This window comes from Melozone crissalis, unplaced genomic scaffold, assembly GCF_028551555.1.
Source record: "Melozone crissalis strain CALT ecotype California unplaced genomic scaffold, PUWL_Pcris_2 ptg000066l_1, whole genome shotgun sequence".
NCBI lineage: Eukaryota > Metazoa > Chordata > Aves > Passeriformes > Passerellidae > Melozone > Melozone crissalis.
In genome coordinates this window covers 2149205-2169409 of record NW_026535844.1, presented here as the reverse complement: position 1 = coordinate 2169409, position 20205 = coordinate 2149205, and the positions used below count along the sequence as shown (strand labels likewise).

Genomic DNA, 20205 nt, shown 5'->3' with positions numbered 1-20205 from the left:
TTGGCGTTTTTCACAAGTACAACCTCCAGCTGAGGCAAGTGAATGGACTATAGCCAACAGAAACAATAAAGACTTGAAATTGGTCCTTGCGAGAGTCCATCTGAATTTTCCCTCATCTGCCTCATGATCTTCATTTGGGGACCGATGAAGAGAAGACCCCCTCCCGTCTGAAAATCTCTGGCTTTGTAGGAGAAAGTTACACATGCCAATGGCCCCGAGACCTCAGAGCACAGTGCTAAGCCATTGTTTTCACAGGTGTTGTTTGCTGTATGCTACACTGAGACAATGAGAAGAAGAAGGGAGCACTGTGCCCTTTGTGCAACAACAGCCTTGGAAGCTGTCCCACCTCTCGGCCTGGCTGGACTTCTCCTCAGTTTCAGGTGGTCCCCCCACAGAAGACCCTCACCTGTTTTACAACCACCGTGACAGACGGACTGGGATGTAAGGAGCCTCTCCATCAAGGACTGAGACATGGAACCCCCATGTGAAAAGGCCCCTCTGCTCCTTCCAAGGACTGGCACTGAAACCCCCAGCCCGGGGCAGGTGTGTGGGGGAGGCAAGCTGACCAAAGCGAGATGTTTGCCTGGCCCGCTGGACCAAGAAGACAATGGCTCTCATTTACTGCTGAGAGCATGGACTACCTGTTACATCTATTCCTTATTGTATCTGTTTCCCCCCCTCGCAATTTCCAATAGAGTTATCACAATAAAAACCTCTGAGTTAGCGAGAGACTTTGAGATCTCTCCGACGTAACAGGCGGATCCTCGACTGGACTGGACCAAAGGACTTCGTCTCTACGTTTGGTAGCTCTATCCCCCTCTTTCTCTCTCTCTCTCTCTTTTGTCTCTCTCTTCCTCTGTCTTTTTCTCTCCCTTAATCCCTCTATTGCATTTTGCTGTGCTCATTCAGTAAAGGTGCATTTGTTTCGATTATCATTGCAAACCCCCTTGTACTGGGTCGGTTCTTTTTGCACCCTGAGATCAAATCCACGAACCATCACAAAACCCGTCCATGAGAAGGGATCGTGACACCCCCCGAGGACCCCTCCCCAAATTACCCCCAAAGCCCCCCCAGCACCCCCAGACCCCACTAAAACCCCCTCAAGTTCCCCCCAGGCCCTCCCCAAATCCCCCCCAAACATCCTCAAGACCCCTCCCCAAATTCCCCTCACGACCCCTCCAGGACCCCTCACCTGTCCCTGCGCCTCCTCAGCAGCTCCCAGAGCCCCCCGTCCTCTCCGAGCGCCTCCCCCGCTCTCTCCAGCGCCTCCCGCAGGACCCGCCCGAGCCCGGGGCGGCTCCCGGGGGTCCCTGAGGGGGTCCCGGGGGGCGGGGCGGGGGGGAGGGGGCGCCCGCTCCATGCCCGGCCCCGGGGTCAGGGGGCGCTGTTTCCAGCTCGGCTCTGATTGGCTGGAGCGGCGGGGGGGGGGGGGGGAGGGCAGGAGTTGCTGAGGGGAGTAGGCCGGTGATTGGTTGCTTTCGTTGAGGGCACGGTGATTGACAGTAGATGGGCGGGGGAGGCAGGCTTTGCCAAGGGGAGGCGTGGGGTGATTGGTTGGATAGAGGCAAAGAAGGCGGGAGTTGCACAGGGGAGACACCCGGTGATTGGTTGGTTCAGCTCAAGAGAGGTGGGAATAGCTTAGGGGAGGCGTGCAGTGATTGGTTGGTTTGGGGCGGGGTGCGCTGTGATTCATTAATTTGGGAGATGAAGCGTGGTGATTGGATTGTTTGGAGCAGGGCACGTCGCTATTGGCTGGGAAATGCCCAGCACTTTTTAGGGAACACACCCAGTTTTTTGGGGAAAAACTCTTGGATTTTTAAGGAAAAATTCCCGTTTTTTGCAGCAGACACATTCCCAGATTTTTTGAACCCATGTGCCCCCAAATTACCCAAATAACCCCCAAATGCTCGAAATAAACCCCAAAGAACCCCCAAAAACCCCAAAGAAATCAAGATAATCCCCAAAAAAACAAACAAAAAAGTCAACCTAAACCCAAAAATCCCCAAATGATTTCAAGTACACCTAACAAAACCCCATATACACCAACATAAACCCCAAGAACCCCAAATGATTCCAAATAAACCCACATGAACCCAAATAATCCCAAACAAACACAAATACTTCTAAATACACCCAAATAATTCCAAATAACCCCAAATAAACAGAAATAAACCAAGTAAAAACCAAGACAAACCCTAAATAGTCCATAAGTAACCCCAAAGAAACCCAAATAAAGCCCAGTTCCTCCCATCTTCACCCCAAAACAGATCCCCACCAATCAGAACGCGCGGCACTGATGACGATCCACTTGCTGGGCACAAACTCAGAGCACTGGCCCCGCTCAGCGATTTTCAGCCAATCAGCGCCCGGCCCGACTCTGACTCATCACTTGCCAGGCACAGACCAAGGCCTCTCACTGCGGTAAATACTCAGAGATCACGCGGGGTAATTTCCAGCCAATCAGAGCGTGTCTCGCTGATGACTCATCAGTTGCCAGGAGCGGATTTGGTGGGGGGGGAAGGTGACCCTGGGGATGGGCTGGGGACTCCAAATTAATCCAAAACGGGCCGGGACCCCAAATCGGAGAAGGAGGGGCCTGAAGCCCCTAAAACCAAACATGGGGGAGGGGACTGGGGGAACGATCGGAAAGGGGAGAGTGGGGAAAAGAGGCGGGTGGGAGACCAAAACTGAGCTGGGAGGTGGATGGGACACCCCAAATTGAGCTGGGAGGGAGGTGGGACCCCCAAACAGGATGAAGCCAATTTTTCTCCTGGAATATTTAAAGTACTTTATGGATATGCGAAAAGTCTAGGAATATGCAACAGGCTGATGTAATGGGAGACAAAGACCATTGGGCGAAGGTTGTTATGGCCACCAAGACCCCCCATTTATTTTCTGGGACACTCTTTAATTAATCTGGTTTTAATTACATCAGCCTATTGCATATTCATAGACCCTCACACATATCCATAAACTAATTTACATATTTTAGGAACTATTTTACATGGCCCATCCTTGGCAGTGTCTCCCCATTTCAGGAGCCTCCACTGAAATGGAAAATGTAAACCCCCTCCCTTTGATGATGATGATGATTATTATTAGTAGTAATAATAATAACAATAAACAACTATAAAAATAATAATTAATTTTGAAATTGAGGAGCTCCCAGGCAAAGATATGGGAGTAGAAATAACAGTTCTTTATAAGGAAAAATTAAAAATACAAATGCAGTAGCACAAACAAAAATAACAGTGACAGAGTGTCATGGTTTGACACTGGCATAATGCCAGTGCCCCCATGAAAATACCCTCTCCCTGGTTTCTACTGTGAGATGTGACCAGGAATAAGCAAAGCAGGCTCCCACTTAGAAATAAAGAAGAATTTATTAACTAAACTACAAGGGAAAAAAAGAAACACACAAGGAAAATGAAAATTTCACAAATACATCTCCCCCTCCTCCCCACCAACTCTCCAATACAATACAATACATTCCCCAAATCACCAACTCTCGGTCCGGCACCACCCTTCAAACAATCAATCTTCAGTTCATCAAGAGGAGAGGAGTCCTTCTTGTGCCATGGTGACCTCTTCCTTTCATGTCCAATGCTCTCACCACTGAAGACGGACCAGAGCTGCTTCCAGGGTCATCTTTTAAGGATGCCTTTTCCCATTCCAAAAAGGGCACAGTCTCTCCTTCGGGACACCTGCCCCTCCCAAATTATTCCCCCTGGGGCCGAGGGGCACCAACACTGAACCCTCTTGGTTCCAGGGCATTGTCCCCCCTGGATACAGTCTCTATCACAGGGAAACATGGTTCTGTCCATGGCTATACAAAAGGAGTCCAGCAAAGCAGCCACTCCATCATCTCTTCCACCCGAGTTCTTCTCTATTCTTTTCATATCTCTCCCTTGCTCAGACCTTCAACACTTGCTCAGTTCCCTCTTCATCTTCCACTCCATCTCCCCTCCAAGAAAGGTCAATGCTCTGCAATGTTTTCATTGTCCACAAAGGGGTTAAAAGCTCCTGCAAGCAGCCAGACACGCGGGCAGGCTGTGCTGGCAACACGTGATATCAAATTTCAAGATAACAGTCCCTGGCACGGCTCTCTCTGGCTCTCTCTCTCTGTCTCTCTCTCTCTCCCCCTTTGTCTCTCCGAGGGGGCGGGGAAGGGCAGGAAATACCTCTCAGTACTTCTTCCATTCTTCCACCCTTGGGCCGGGCCTACCTCCCATCTCTGTCCCAGGCCCGGCCACCTCACAGACGGGGGAAGAGATCCAAATCCTTTTCCCACCGGAAATCCAAAGAGAGCCTCCCAGGGGAGAGCTCTGCTTTAAACCCTTGTGTTCTCGGAGGCAGATCTAATGTCCCAGGGGCCAAACCAGGTGCCAATATTAAAATCTGAGCACCCATTGGTTTGACCACAACATCCTAGAAAACCTATTTCCCGTCAAATCACCACACAGAGTCAGAATACTCTGGGAATCCATGAAAAAGTTGATCCTCTTGGAATCCAGTGGGAAAAGATTTATCCTCTAGGAATCCAGTGGGAAACGGCTGATCATCTGGGAATCCATTGGAAAAAAAGGTTGATCCTTTGGGAATCCAGTGGGAAAAGCTTGATCCTCTAGGAATCCAGTAAAGAATGAGGCTGATCCTTTGGAATCCAGTGAGAAAACGACTGATCCTCTGGGAATACAGTGGGAAAAGATTTATCGTCTGGAAATACACTGGAAAAAAGGTTGATTCTTTGGGAATCCAGTGGGAAAAGCTGAAATTTTAAGAATCCACTGGGAAAGGGCTGATTCTTTGGGAATCCAGTGGGAGAAGATTTATCCTCTGGGAATCCAGTGGGAAAAGCTGAAATTTTGGGAATCAAGTGGGAAAAGGGCTGATCCTTTGGGAATCCATTCCTTACCCCCCAAAGACAAGGCAAAGGCAGAGCCGTGGAGTTTTTACAGGGTATCCCAAGGGTGGAGTTGGGGTTTGGGTCAGGGGAGGAGTTCTTAGCAACACAAGAAGGGTGAGATCAAATTCCTGCCTCTTAGGAACAGCAGAACTCCACACAGAACGTGCCCCCAAATTCTAAATACCATCTAAAACAACTGAGAAATTATGGAACGTCAGATACATTTGATCAATTTCCTTCATTTAACTCAGTTTTGGATGTTTTTAAAGGATGAAGGTGAAGTAGAGGAAAATTAAGGCCAAACCAAAAGGAGAAGCAGCCAGGTGTGTTCCCAACATGGATCACAGGGAATGTGAGTGACCAGGGCTGTGCCCAAAGTGTCTCCTCCAGTGGGGGATGGAGCTGGAGCAGCGCACGAAGCTCTGCCCGCACTCGGGGCACTCACAGGGCTTCCCTTACTGGTGCCTCCGCTGGTGTTTGGTCAAGTCAGAGCTGCTGGAGAAGCACTTCCCACACTGGGGACACTCGTAGGGCCTCTCCCCAGTGTGGGTGCGCCGGTGGGTGATGAGTTTGGAGTTCTCTTTGAATCCCTTTCCGCAGTCGGGGCATTGGAAGGGCCTCTCCTCCCTGTGAATCCGATAGTGCCGGAGGAGATGGGAGCTGGTCTTAAACCTCTTCCCACACTTGGAACACTCGTAGGGCCTCTCCCCAGTGTGGATCCTCTGGTGCTTCATCAGGCTGGAGTTCTCTCCGAAGCACATCTCACACTCGGAACACTTGTACGGTCTTTCTCCAGTGTGGGTCCTCTGGTGCGTGATCAGGCTGGAGCTCTGGCTGAAGCTCTTCCCACACTCCCCACACTCGTAGGGCTTCTCCCCAGTGTGGATCCTCTGGTGCACAATCAGGCCGGAGCTCAACCTGAAGCTCTTCCCACACTCCCCACACTCGTAGGGCCTCTCCCCAGTGTGGGTCCTCCGGTGCGTGATCAAGTTGGAGCTCTCTCTGAAGCTCTTCCCACACTCCCCACACTCGTACGGCTTCTCTCCAGTGTGGGTCCTCTGATGTATGATCAAGTGGTAGCTCCGGTTGAAGCTCTTCCCACACTCCCCACACTCATAGGGCCGTTCCCCAGTGTGGATCCTCTGGTGCACAATCAGGTTGCACTTCCACCTGAAGCTCTTCCCACACTCCTCGCACATGTGGGGCTTCTCCCCATCATGGAGCTGCTCATGGAGCACCAGCTCCGAGCTCTGGCTCCGTCTCCGGCCGCCTTCCCGGCCCAGGCTGGCTCTTTCCCCCTCAGATCCCCGCCGGCTGCCTTTGCAGCCCCTCCTCGTGCGGCATCTCCGGGGTTTTTCCTCCCCGTTGGCTTCCTGTGCCATGGAGCCGCTCAAAACGGCCTCTGCCACCAGGTTCTGCTGCGGGCATTTGTCCTCCCTGCTCTCCATGCTCAGCTCCTGCTCTGGGGGAGGAAGGACAAGGACAGGATGGGATTTGCCTCTGTGCCACAGGCAAGGGCAAGGAGATCCCCCCAGGGCTGAGCTGCAGCTGGGGCCGTGCTGGGCTGGGAGATGGAGCAGCACAGAGGGGAAAGGGGCACTGACTTCCTCCTCACCTGCCTCAGTGTCCCGGGGCATCTTCCTCTTCCTTGCAGCCTCCCAGGGGTTGGCAATGGGAAATCCTGGTTTGGGGAAAACAAGGGATGAGAACGTTTGCAGGAGCATTGGGGGGTAGGACGGTCGGGACGGACGGAGACGAGAGAGCTCTGGAGCCAGGGCATGGAACTTGCGGTTTATTGCAAACGGCCTGGGTGCAGGGCCCTGCTTGGAGCTGCCAGGCACAGCTCGGAGCAGGCCCGAGAGAAGAGAGGGGTAGAGAGGGAGAGAGGGTAAGAGAGTAAGAGGGGAAGAGCGTAAGAGAGTAAGGGTCCCGTTACAATACAATCAATCTTCTTCTGTGTTGAATATTCTATTTCTCACTAAACAATCTAGTACAAGATACAAATCCTAGAGCATTTACATACAGCCTGTAAGAATCAATACATTACCATATTTTGTTACATTTTAAACCCTAAAAACTCCTCTTTGGCCCCCTTCTGCCAAGTTAGTAGGGTCTGCCCTGACCCTTGGACCTGTCTGCAAGCAGAGGGAATTGTTTCATCAAAAGGGGATTACCTTCAGCTGGCCACACCATTGTTTTCCAGTTGTTCACGAATTGAGGGATCTCTTTCATTTCAATCTTCCTTATACTTTCTATATTCTCAAAATCTTTTCCAGACAATCATATTTATAAGGCTTTCCTGTTTCATCTTCCCCAACACACATTGACTTTGAAGGTCCCTCTGCCTGAGTCCATCTCTACAAATCACCAGCCATCTGGGCTCAAGATCCACCTCCCAAACACCAAGATCACCTCCCAAACACCAAGATTCAGCCCTGAAAAAGCCTCCCAGGAGTTCCCCGTCCCTGGTTCCTCCCCTCTGCTGTTCGGGGATTCCCCCCTGTCCCAGCTGCTGGTGTCACGCTTGGATTGGGGGTCTCCCTACTCCTCGGTGCCCGCCCTGCCCAGGCTGCTGGCAGTACCTGCAATGCCAAAAGCTCCCCCCGCTTCGCTCTCCCCATTTCGGGATGCCGGGGCTGTTTGGGCTCCCGGGCTCCCTTCTCCCCTCATTCTCTGCTCTGGGCTGCAGCGGCTCCAAGGAGTCCCCCCTGCCCCTCTCCAGGCTCTTGAGGCTCCCGCCAATGGCGCCGCTCCCCCCTCTCTGGGCTCCCCACTTTGGGCTCCTGGGGGACACAGGGCTCTGCTCCTCCAGGCTGCCTCTGCCGGCAGCCGCCACCGCCACCCCCCGATGTCCCCCCAAGGGGCCTTTTCCGCTCAGCCTTGGACTTCTTCATTCTCCAAACATCGCCCAAAAACCCCAACCCAGGAACCCTCCAGGATGTCTGGGCCAAGCTCCCCCTCCCCGCTCACCGGCGCAATTGGGGGATGATGATCCCTCAGGTCGGCGCTGCGAATTCAGGCAGGGATCGATGGCGTGGTTCCCTCAGCTCAGCCTTGATCCACCTTTTTCTCTTGTGGGGGCCTGAATATATGTATTGTTATAACAGCAATAAGAATACAACAACTGGAATGTAGTGAGAGTCCTATGTATATTGGATAAGTGGGTCCTAGCTATTCTAAATGAGTCACAGCTGCGAAGTCCTTAGTTGGGCAGCAGCTGTGGCTGGTAAAGATAGCTGGGATAAAAGGGGTGGGTTGAGAGCCCAGGAGGAGTCCCTGTTAAACCATGAGGAACTGCACTACAGAGAACAGAGAAGAGCTATGTGGCAGAGAACCAGCGAGAAGGTATGGACTCTTTAACAATATAATAACAATAAGATAACAACAGTCTCTCCCTCTTCATCCCACTCCTGCTCTTCCGTTCCCCCCGTTCCCCCTCCCCCTGCTCTTCTTCCCTAACCCCACCTCCTCCTCCCCCTCCATCCCTGCCCTTCCCTCCCTCCTCCTCCTCCCCCAGCAGCAGCCACACCCTCGGTGCCCCGTTCCCGCAGCCCTCGCAGCCCCCGGCAGGAGCGGGGATGGAGCCGGGACAGGTCGGGATGGGCAGCGCGGGGCTCTCGGCTGCTCCAGCCGCTGCGGGTGGGGGGAACCCGGCCCGGGCCAAAGGAGAGGCAAACTGGGCAAACTGGGCGCTGCACATCCAAACTGGGCCTTGCTGGGGACCCTGCCTGGCCACTGCCAGCCCTTGGGGCTCCTCTCGGCACATCCGCCAGGGGGGAACGCACACAGGGCTGGGGGATCCCAGCACTGGCAGCACTGCCAGGGACTGGGCTGGACTGGGATCGTACTGGGAGTGACTGGGAGTGCACTGGGCTTGTACTGACATCATACTGGGATCGTACTGGGAGTGACTGGGACTGTTCTGGGTTTGTACTGACATCATACTGGGATCGTACTGGGTTGATACAGACATCATACTAGGATCGTACTGGGATCATGATGGGACTGTACTGGGTTTGTACTGACATTATTCTGGGATCATATTGCCATGCCAGGGCAGACTGTGATCGCACTGATGGACACTGGGATCATACTGGAAGTGACTGGGACTTTACTGGCTTTCTATTGACATCCTATTGGCATCATACTGGGATTGTACTGAGTTTGTACTGACTCCATGCTGCCATCATACTGGGATCATGCTGAGATCACACTGGGAGTGAGTAGGAGCCTGGGGGGGGCAATTGAGACCATGTTAGGGGTAAATGGGATATACTGGGATGAACTGGGATGGTGCTGAGGATGGCTAGGATCATACTGGCAGTGAGTGCCACTGCACTGAGGCTGACTGGGAGTGCCTGGGAGCAAATGGGATCATACTGGAAGGAACTAGAAAGATGGTGGAGGGAACTGGGGTACGCTGGGATATACTGGGAGTGACTAGAAGGAAAGTGAGGGTGACAGAGAGCAAGTGGAACCATGTGGAGCAAAACTGGTTTATTCTGGCAGAGAGTGGGAGCACACTGGGCTCATATTTGGATCATACTGGGACTGACTGGACTAATACTGGGAGGAACTGAGTGTCACAGTGAGCACTCCCTGCACATCATCCCCCATACTGGGCCTGACTGGGAGTAACTGGGAGCAAATGGCATCATACTGGGACTCACTGAGTTGATTGAGGAAGCAACTGGAACCATGCTGGAGACAGCTGGGACCATACTGGGAGAGATTGGAAGTGGGATTATACTTGTAAAAAATGCGTATTCTGTGATTGGGTTTTCACAAATATTAAAATGAATATTATATGTCTTGTGTTAGAAAGTACTGCTGTATTAATTCTCCTAAGTACAGGGTTAAATATAGTTTTAGGTTATTAAAAAATGTTAAAATAGAAGCTATGCTTGGTAAGAGACTTTTTTTAAAGAAAGGACTTGCAGCGAGATAGCAGCCACAGGACACCTAAATCTTTCAGGGAAAAAGAATTTATTGCTCTCTTGTCAGAAGAAATAACTTCTTCCTGCCTCGAAGTCGCTGTTAGGATTCAGAGGAAGAAATTGACGATTACCAGACAGAATCCTGTGTTTGAATGGAATTTATGCATCATGTATGAAGTGTATGAATATGCAACAGGCTATTGTTTTTAAGGGTTAATGGGTGTCCTTTTTCAGGCTCCTGCTGCCTAGAAAAAAGTACTCGGACATCAGTAACTCTTTGTATTTGTTGTCTCATATTGTCCTAATTTGATTTGTCGCAATTGTTATTACTCTAATATTATTACTACTTTATATAACCATTTTATTACTGTTAAAATTTTAAAATTTCAAAAGCAAGTGATTGGCGTTTTTCACAATTTGGTAGCAGAGGATGGTTACTAACACCTCGCTGCCGGTGCTTTAGGAGAGTCAGAGTGGGGAAGGCGCGCCCTGCCCCGTTGGCAGCCTCGCTCTGTCTCCCCTGGGGTGACTGACAGCTGCAGGTTATGGTGGACAAAAGGAGACAATAAAACAAAGAGAAGGGAAAAGGCTCCCTAGAACCGCGGTAATTGGCCCCCTAAGAGTAGTAATGTGCATTAAGAACCCGGGAAGGAAAAGGGATTGGTAAGTATTTCTCAGGAGGGCAGGTAGAGGGGCATGAATGTGTGTGAATGAGAGGCGGGCTGGTTGTCCCAGACCTGCCAAGTGAGTGCTGGAGTCTCCCATGCTGCGTTTCCAACTTTCCTCGAGGGAAGCAGCCAGTAAAGAGACACAGCGAGTGATAAGAGGAGTGAGAGAATCCCCCGGGGTAACTGGGACTGGGTCCCAGAGAGGGGCTGGACCCCTCGGAGGAAGGGAGCAGAGGAGTTTCCGAGCCCAAATCCACTAGGAAACGGGACAAAAGGGAACCCTAAAAACCTGCTGGGTTGAGGGATAAGAGTGCCCAAGAGCATCCAGAATTAAAACCTGCTGGGTTGAGGGATTAACATTCCAAGAGTATTCAGGGTTGAGCAAAATTCTGCCAGATTGAAGATATGTTCAAGAGCATCTGGGATTGGAGCACACAGATGGACTGAGGGACAAAAAAATGCCCAAGTGGTGGGGAAGATGAAACACAAAAGCCTTATGATTGTCTGGCAAAAGATTTTGACAATATAGAAACTATAAGCGAGATTGAAATGAAAGCAAGCTTTGAAATATCTTAGTTCCTGAACAACTAGAAAAAAAATGGTGTGGCCAGCTGAAAGTAATCCCCTTTTGATGAAACAATTCCCTCTGCTTGCAGACAGGTCCAAGGGTGAGAGCAGACCCTACTAACTTGGCAGAAGAGGGCCAAAGAGGAGTTTTTAGGGTTTAAAATTTAACACAGTATGGTGATGTAATGATTCTTATAGGCTGTATGTAAATGGTCTAGGATTTGTATCTTGTACTAGATTGGTTAGTGAGAAATAGAATATTCAACACAGAAGAAGATTGATTGTATTGTAACGGGACCCTTACTCTCTTACGCTCTTCTCCTCTCACTCTCTTACCCTCTCTCCCTCTCTACCCCTCTCTTCTCTCGGGCCTGCTCCGAGCTGTGCCTGGCAGCTCCAAGCAGGGCCCTTTGCCATAAACAGCAAGTTCCACGACCTGGCTGCAGAAATCTCTCGACTCCGGCCGTCCCGACCGTCCTATCCCCCGACACTCCGACACCCAAGAGCATCTGGGGTTGGACAACACAGCTGGGTTGAGGGATATCCAAGAGCACTGGAACTGGCCAGAAACACCTAAAATTGTAATAGGTGATGTGAAAGTAAAAGGTACCTTATTGTTGTCTTGTTGTGTGTGGGAGCGAGTCACACACAAAGTCAGCCTCAGCTTCCTGGGCGGGTGGGAAGGGGGGGCTGTGGAAAGAGGAGTGTGTGACCCACAAATAAGCCATTGTTCTCCTGGGTGGGTGGGGGCTGTGGCATAAGGTACAGGTGACCTGCAAAGGGGCCATTGTCCCCAGGGCGTGTGAGGGGGCCGTGGCTAAAGAGTGTGAGTGACACACAAATCAGCCTCACGGGTGAACGGCACCGGAGGCAGCAGAGTCAGGGCCCTCCCAGGAGGCCCGGAGATACTGAGACCCAGAGGCCACCCCACGGTGAGGGGGGGCCACAGGGACCCGCGATTCTCTGTCAACAGGGATCCACTCTGTGTCCTGTGGGTGGGAAAGAATGTGTGGAAGTGAGTGAGAAATAAAAGTGAGTGAATGCAGATGAATGAAAGTATAGGTAATGCAGATTGTGTATTTTCAGGTTCACTATATTTCCTTTGAGGGAGGTGTATTGTATTAAAAGTATTGTGAGAAAAAGATTTTTTATTTTCGTGTGTGTAGTTGAAAGAAAAGTGGTATTTAGGTTGTTAGTGAAAGGGAAAAACAGAGGCAGAAAATGAATAGATAGGATCTTGAAAAATGAGACAGAAAACCAGTAAGGTGGATACAAAGGACAAAAAAAAAAAAATAGTCCTTTGGAAGCTATGTTAGCTAACAGATACAACTCCTTGCTAAAGGAGAAAATATAGGATATGTAGTAGTTGATGGGAAAAACATGCAAACTCTGGAAAAAGGGAAATTAACCTTAAACTAGTAAGCTCAAACTTGTGAATTATATACTTTAAAAAGAGCACTAGAATATTTTACACAAAATAAAGGAACTATATATACTGATTCAAGGTATGCCTTTAGAGTAGTACATACCTGTAAAAAATTTGAAAAGGAAAAAGATTACTTAATTCAAGAAGAAAAGGACTAGTACATGAGGAACTTACTTTAGAGGTTTTGGAGGCATTAATATTACCCAAAAGAGATAGCTATAGTACATGTCAAGGAACCCCAAAAGGGAAAGACCCCAGCAAGAAGAGGAAATAATTTGTTGGATCACAAAACTAAGGATGCAGCGGAAAATGCAGCTGAGTATGTTAACATTAACTCCAAACGAGGAAAAACTGGAAATTCCAAAGTTTAGGGAAGCCGAGAAAAAAGAATTAAACAAGACTGGAAGTGAACAAGACAAATCAGGGAAATGGAAACTTCTTGATGGAAGACAATTACTTAATAAAATGTGCTTACAAGGAAAATATTAGAAGACATGCATCAGAAAACGCACTGGGGTACTCAAGCTTTATGTGATCATTTTTTAAGGAACTATGGGTGCACTGGGATTTTTGGAGTAGCAAAGCAAGTAACTGAAAGGTGCTTAATTTGCCAAAGGATAAATAAAAGCTGATGAGAAAAACAACATTAGGAGGTCGTGAGTTAGCTCGTGGACCATTTCAAGTATCCAAGCAGAAGTTTAGATTTGTTAGGTTTAGGATTTATTTGTAAAAAAACCCATTTAATCTAGAAGAAAGACAACATGCCATATGTTAGACAGGAGACTTTAGGAGAGTAAAAATCTTTGAACTCTGAGAAACACCCGAGACCAAACAAGAAAAGACAAAGGGAAATGAAAGAGAAGAGAACAAGAGGAAAAATCAGAAAGAGAGTGGGATCCTCTGCAGGTCTTGCCCACTCCGTTCGCGGCCCAGGCGCCTGTCCCGGGTCCCGGCTCGCTGCCCGCCTCAGCTCCGCCTGCCCCGGTTTCCATCCCAGGTGCGGCCTCACTGCCCAGGGCAGCTCCACCTGCCCCGACACTGTCGCTCAATTTGTGTGCCCTGCTCCCACTGCCTGGCCCGCGGCCGCTCTGCCGCCCATGCTGGGGAGGAAGGGGGTTGCTCTGTCCTGCCGCCTGCTCCGAGGTCACCGCGCCCACCGCACCCAGGGGGGGTCCCAGCCATCCCATCCCCGGCTGCCCTGCCCGTGCCACCTGCGCTGGGCACCGCCGCTGCTGCCGGGCTCTCCCACCTGCCTTTGCTCTGCCGGCAGCTGCCGCATCAGCCGCCATCAGCCATGTGGGGGCTACCCACGCTCCGCCTCGGGCTCCACGGGAAGATCCCCCTCTGCCGATTCCGGCAGCAGACCCTGCCCACACTCCCACCGAGCCTCGGCGGGATATCCTCCCCTGACCCCGTCCTGCTCTGAGTTACATCCCCTTGGTAACCACAGCTCCGGCTGTTCAGGGAAACTCTCTCTCTCCACAGGAAGCACCTTATCGAAACACTAGGAGCTCAGTTAAAAGGCAGCCCTCTCCAAATTCTTTCCCAAAACACGGGAGAAAGGCTAGAGAAGGTAAAAAACTGAAAGAGTTAGATGAAGGGATTGCTCTATTTCTGTTCAGAGAGGTTCCCATGGGAGGGACGCGCTGCCCCGCCCCGCGGGAGCCACCAGCGCCCCTGCCGGCCGTGCCCGGAACTGCACCCAAGGGCAAAGCGCCGCAGCCCAAAGGCCGGGACTGGGTCCGGGCTCTGTTTGCTGTCAGTGCCGCAGCTGTTGGTGTTTGTTTGCTTTATTATACACACTAGTAAAGAACTGGTATTCCTATTCCCATATCTTTGCCTGAGAGCCCCTTCATTTCACTATTCTAAAAATTAAGAGGGAGGGGGTTTGCATTCTCCATTCCAAGAGAAGCTTTTTCTGCCTTCCCGAGCAGACACCTCTCTTGTAAAGCAAGACAAGCACCCACAGGCACTGAGGGGGGCTGCAGGAGGGGCAGAAGTAGGCCCTGCAGCACTTGGGCACAAAGGCACAGCAGGTGAATGCAAGAAGGGAGCAGCAAAAGGCCAAGCTGAAGGCAAAGGCCAGGGCACAGTTCCTACAGCCCCTGAGGGATCAACCCCAGGGCCCAAGGGGGCCCCAGCACCCAGGACATGGGCTCGGCCACAAGCACCTGGCAGAGGCATTGCCCTCCTCGGCAGGGAAGAGCCCACCCAAACAGCCCCTGGCAAGGAACCAGGGCTCCAGCTGCAGGGCACAAGGACACTGCAAGCACAGACAGCAGCACCCTCAGGACCAGCAAGTCCACCCCTTGATGGACATGGACTGGCAGGGCTGTCACAGCTCCCATCACACCAGGGACCCTCCACACTGCAGCCCTTGAGAACATTCAGGGTGCGTCTGCATTGAGAGGAGGCATTTCCTGATGGACACAGGGGCCTCTCAATCCACTCTGAATCTCAGACCCCAAGAGGAGAAAATGGCAAAAATGTCTTTGATTAATCATGGGATAAGTGGGAAGGATGTGTGGTTTTATTCAACCACTGTTAGAACATGCGGGAGATGGGTTTGAATTGCATAAATTTTTATTTGCTCCTAATTGTTTTCATGATTTACTGGGAAAGGATTGGATCACTAAGCTTGGAACGCAAATTAATTTTATAAAAGGTCATACAGAGGCCAGGTCTGTTGTACCACTGTGTCAAATGTCTGACAAGGCCCATGCTGAAGTGAACCCAGAAGTGTGGGCAGCCCCAAGGAAATAGGGAAAATTAGATATGGAGCCTCTACAAATTCCTTTAAAGCAACCAGGACAAGCAATACCCGGTTCCAAGACAGGCAAGGAAGGGCTCACAGCCTGGGATTGAGTCCCTGTTAAAGGCAGGGCTTTTGGAGCCAGGAGTGTCTCCCTACAACACTCCTATCCTGCCAGTCAACAAACTGGATGGATGGACAGCAGGAGGAAACACAGAATTTTCAAGTGTTAAAATGAAGATTAACTAAAGCAGGTGGCCTAGCCCTTCCAGACAGGGAAAAAGAATTTGAATTATAAGTAGATGTTAAAACAGGGTCTTGCCAAAGGAATGCTTGTGTTAAAATGTTTAACCCAGTGGCCACAGAGTGGCCTCATTGTCTGCAAATTGTGCAGCCAGAGCTTTCATGGGAGCTCAGGTCTGAAAACTGATGACCACAGGAGGATCTCATATAGTTCAAGTCTGGCATCAAGGTCTGCTTTGCCAACCAAACCAACAAAGCTTTGCCAACCAAAACAGCCTCAAAATGGATGAGCAGGGTTAGGTTATTACAGTATGAAACTTGTTCAATGGCACAGGAGGATTTAGAACTGAGGACAGGGCAAGGGTTTAACCCAGCCTCCTGTTTGAACAGCCTGGAGAGGGGCTGGCAAGGAACCCAGGACTGCATTCAAGGGACAGAGCTCCAGACCCAGGTTGGGACAGATTGATGGGACATTCCCTGGCCTGAGGGAGAAAATGTGTTTGTGGATGGCTCTGCAAGGGCAGCAGAAGGGAAAAGAGCTACAAGACAGGCTGTTATTAAGGAAGGGGAATCCGTCACCGCAGTGCTTCAAAATGTACCGATTTCGGTTCTTTTACATCTTATTTCTCTGCTCAGGCTTGGTTTTCTTTGCCTTGGGGAAATGAATTTTAAAGCTTTTATTTAAGGGGTGTTACACCACTCAATAGAGATGAGTTCAACATCTCAACAGACTGGGAACAGCCCAAAAGATACCCATAGAGATAACGACCAGCAACAAAACATCAACATTGCCCAGAAGCAAACAGCAACCAACAGCTACCCCAGACACTGCCCCGGCAGAGCTGGAGATACCTGGGCTGGAAAAGGTTGAGAAGGAAATCCAGGAGTGTGGACCGAATTAACATCAGAGGGGAAGGAATCTGGGTCCAACAGGAAACCAAATACTAAAAACTTACACAACTTGGAAGCAATGAACATTAAAGCAGTGGATTTAGATTGGTTCAGACTACATAAAGTTTAGGAAAATCTAGGAAAACTCGCATGGCATGGAATGATTTTCTCTGCACAGCCAGGCTATTTGTGAAAGAATTGGCTTCTGTTGCACATCCAGGCCAGAACCAAGGAATGCCTTGACTCTCTAACACTAAAGAGATTCTCCCAGAGTTTTTGTTTTCCCTGCAGTTTCAGTGATAAGATAACTGTTATGAACAAAAATTCAGTTGATTTTTTTCTGTGAGAAAAAGTTACAAAAAGGCAGCCAGATCACTGTCCCTGCTCAAGTTCTGCGTGCTTTGTTATTGTAATAACGGGTCGTTGAGGCTAATCACTCATTTTGTATTAGCAGAGCCTTGCCTGAGGCTAAGTTGTACCTTTCCAGAATAGTGAAGACACCTGAGAAGGTAGGGGGGGTTATGCAAAGTGACTCCAAGACCAGCATTCTTTGTGGGACTCCAAACGCACGGAGAAAACCCCAAAAACAACGAGCCAAATAAGAGTTGAGAGACTGGAGTGATGTCTGGATGTGAGGAGCGGAGTGCTGGGCCTGCAGAGATGCTGGAAACCTTCATAGTTCCTCACCCTGTCTTCGAGAGCCCCCGGGCCAGTCTGGGAGGAAGCGAGACTCGGTCCGAAGCAAGAAGATCTGACAAGGGATCACCACGCCCTAAAAGCTCCCAAGAGGACTGGATCCTCCAGCTCTGCCCCTAGTGGACAAAGCTGCACATATCCTCCTCCTCTGAGTCGCTGTGGGCGACACGACGGGGACTGCAGCCCTGCCGAGCTGCCCAATCCTGAGCTGATCACTTTTAATAAAGGTATTAAAAAGGAGAAGAAGACACCTGACCCTGTTTATTTCAGCTGGGGACTTGTCCGGGATAGCCACACCGCAAGAGGACTCAGGACTGGCCATCTTGGATCTTCAGAGGACAGCTGGCCACCAGGACCAGAGGGATCGGCTCAGGAGCAGCGACGCAGAGGAGCACCAGAGCACCGGACTGGTGAGAAACCCGGTGGCGGGAGTGGGAGACATGCGCAAGTGTGTGAGTGAGACGAGGGCCGGCAGCCGGACCCTTGACCTGTGAGAGGACCCCTTAGTACTGCGGTTCCGGACTCCTGCGAAGGGGCCGGCCGGAAACAGGGGGCGGTGCTTGGAATTAGTGTGAGTGAGTCGTCTCCCAAGGGGGAATAAAGGGCCCCCCCTCTGGTTGTGCAGAGGGAATTACTGTGTATGAATGGCACGCACCTAAAGTAAGTGCTGACAGAGGGAAGTCAGGCAGATTTGTAAGTCTCAAGAAGGATTCGAGTAAGATTTGTCAGTCCTGAGAAGGATTCGGGTAGCTCACAAGCCCTGCAGGCAAAGTAAGTCCTGACAAGAGGAGTCAGGCACAAACCCCAGCGAAGGAGGCTGCGGTTTGCTTTTAAGTCCTGATACGGTGAGGCCTAAAAATTGGCGGGTTAGGCAAACTAAAAATCAGGCAGTTGTTTTTCCTGACTGAGGGAGTCAGGCACGACCCGGTTTCTTAAGGCCGAGGCTTCGTGTGTTCAAGTCCCGATAGATGTAAGACCTGACGTTGGGAAGCTGGGCAATCAAGAGATCGGGCAGTTGTTTCAGTATAAAGTCCTGAGCATCAGGCAGAAATCTGAAGTTCAGTGGAGGAGGCTGAAGCTCCTCAAACAAGGCTTTTTTTGAAATTTCCGGTCAGTAGAGGCACCTATGGGACTGTTTTATTGAGACCTGAAAAATGGGAGGTTGTAATAGTAAAAAGACCAGCAAGAAACTGAGGTATATACATCCCAATAGTCCCTTAGGAGAACTGTTAGTAAAATGGGATTCTATAGAGGCCACAGAGGGATTAGATAAAGTGAAAATGATCCATTATTGTATGGAAGTGTGGCCAGAATTAGAACTGCAAGGGGGATGGCCTTGGTGTGGGACAAAGGATAAGTGGATGTGCCAACTATTAAATAATTATCTGACAGCTCGAAGAGATACTGATCCTGAGCAATTATTGTATGTGGCTTGCTGGGTAAAGAGCGCTGTTGAGGATGAAGGGGTGCGAATTTGTAAGGTACAGAGGAAGAAAGAGGGGAATGAAGGAGGGGATGATAGAACTAGTAAAAGATGGGACCCCCTGGATTATTTGCCTCCTTCTGCCCCTCCACTTTATAATCCTCTTCTTCAAGCACCTCAAATGGCAGGTCCGGTTCTTCCCCTGGCTGCCATCTCATTACCACCTGCCCAAACTCCTCCTTCTACCTCTTCAGCTTCCGCTATGATAAACCCACTATCTCCTCCAGTTCCTTCTGCATCAACACAAGCGCCTACTCCACCTGCTGCATTCTCCACCCCTTCTCCAGCTCCACTTAATATCCACTCAGGCTCTTCTCCCCCTCCTATTGCTGTCCCTTTACCTCCTCCTAGTTGGGGCACAAATGCCTCCTTGCCTGGTAAACAGCTATCAGCAAATACACCTGCTGATGTGCAGAAAGTTCAGGGCAACCCAGATATACCTCAAAGTAGTTTGGCATCTGAAGATGGGCCGTACTGTAGCACCAGATCCAAGACCTCCAAGGCAGAGAGACTCTTTCCCCTCAGAGAGGTTCCTATGGGACGAGTAGCGGGAGGTGTTGGCTTTGTGAATGCTCCCCTAACTGCTTCTGAGGTGAGAGGATTCAAGAAAGAGTTGGGGCATTTAGTTGAGGACCCAGTGGGCATAGCCAACCAAGTGGATCAATTTCTAGGTCCAAATATCTACACTTGGGGGGAGATGAATTCCATCCTGAGTATATTATTTTCCCCAGAAGAGGTCCAGATGATAAGGGTGGCTGGCATAAGAATATGGGAGAAAGATAACAGTCCAGGACCCCAGGTGCCAACAGGTGAACAGAAATTCGGATGCCACTAACGGATCCCAATTGGAACCCTAACCAGGAGGAGGGGAGGAAGACCATGAGGGAATATAGGTCTTTGATAATATGGGGGATCAAAGAGTCAGTTCCCAAAGGAACTAACACCCAATTGGCATTTGAGGGTACACAAGAGAAAGATGAAGCTCCTGCTGCCTGGCTTAATCGCCTAAGGCGGAACTTCCAGTTGTACTCTAGAATAGACTCAGACACACCGGAAGGTCAAATGCTGCTAAAAGTCCAATTTGTTACCAAATCTTGGCCTGATATAAGGAGAAAACTGGAAAAGATGGAAGATTGGCAAGAGAAGGACATTAATGAGTTATTAAGAGAGGCATTGAAGGTGTATTTAAGGAGGGAGGAAGAAAAAGCAAAGGCCAAGGCTAAGATCATGGTTGCTTTAGCTAAAGAAAGTGCAGGGTGGGTGGGTCCACCACCAGGAGGAGGCAAGGATAGGCCAGTACTGTCAGGTGCAAGAGGGATGGAGACACCTCAAGGCCCTTTGAGAGAGTGACATTGCTCTTACTGTGGAAAGGCAGGACACATCAGGAGGTTTTGTAGAAAGCTCAGTCTTGATGCTGCAATAGCCAGGGAACAAGAGAATTTAGGGAAGATCCTTAAAGGTGATGATAAGAGGGTCAAGGGCTTTACACTCTAGGGGACCCGATGCAACATCTAGAAGAGCCCTTGGTAAACTTTGAGGTGGGCCCCCTAAATGAAGAATTTGAATTTTTGAGTAGATACAGGAGCAGATAAGTCCTGTCTCAACAAAGTACTAAGAAGTATAGTATAGAATAGTG

General features: G+C 50.1%; 1 pseudogene; it reads left to right on the top strand.

Annotated features, from left to right (window-relative positions):
* LOC128945551 (uncharacterized) overlaps positions 1-20205 on the top strand; it is a 1882792-nt pseudogene that overhangs the window by 314307 nt on the left and 1548280 nt on the right.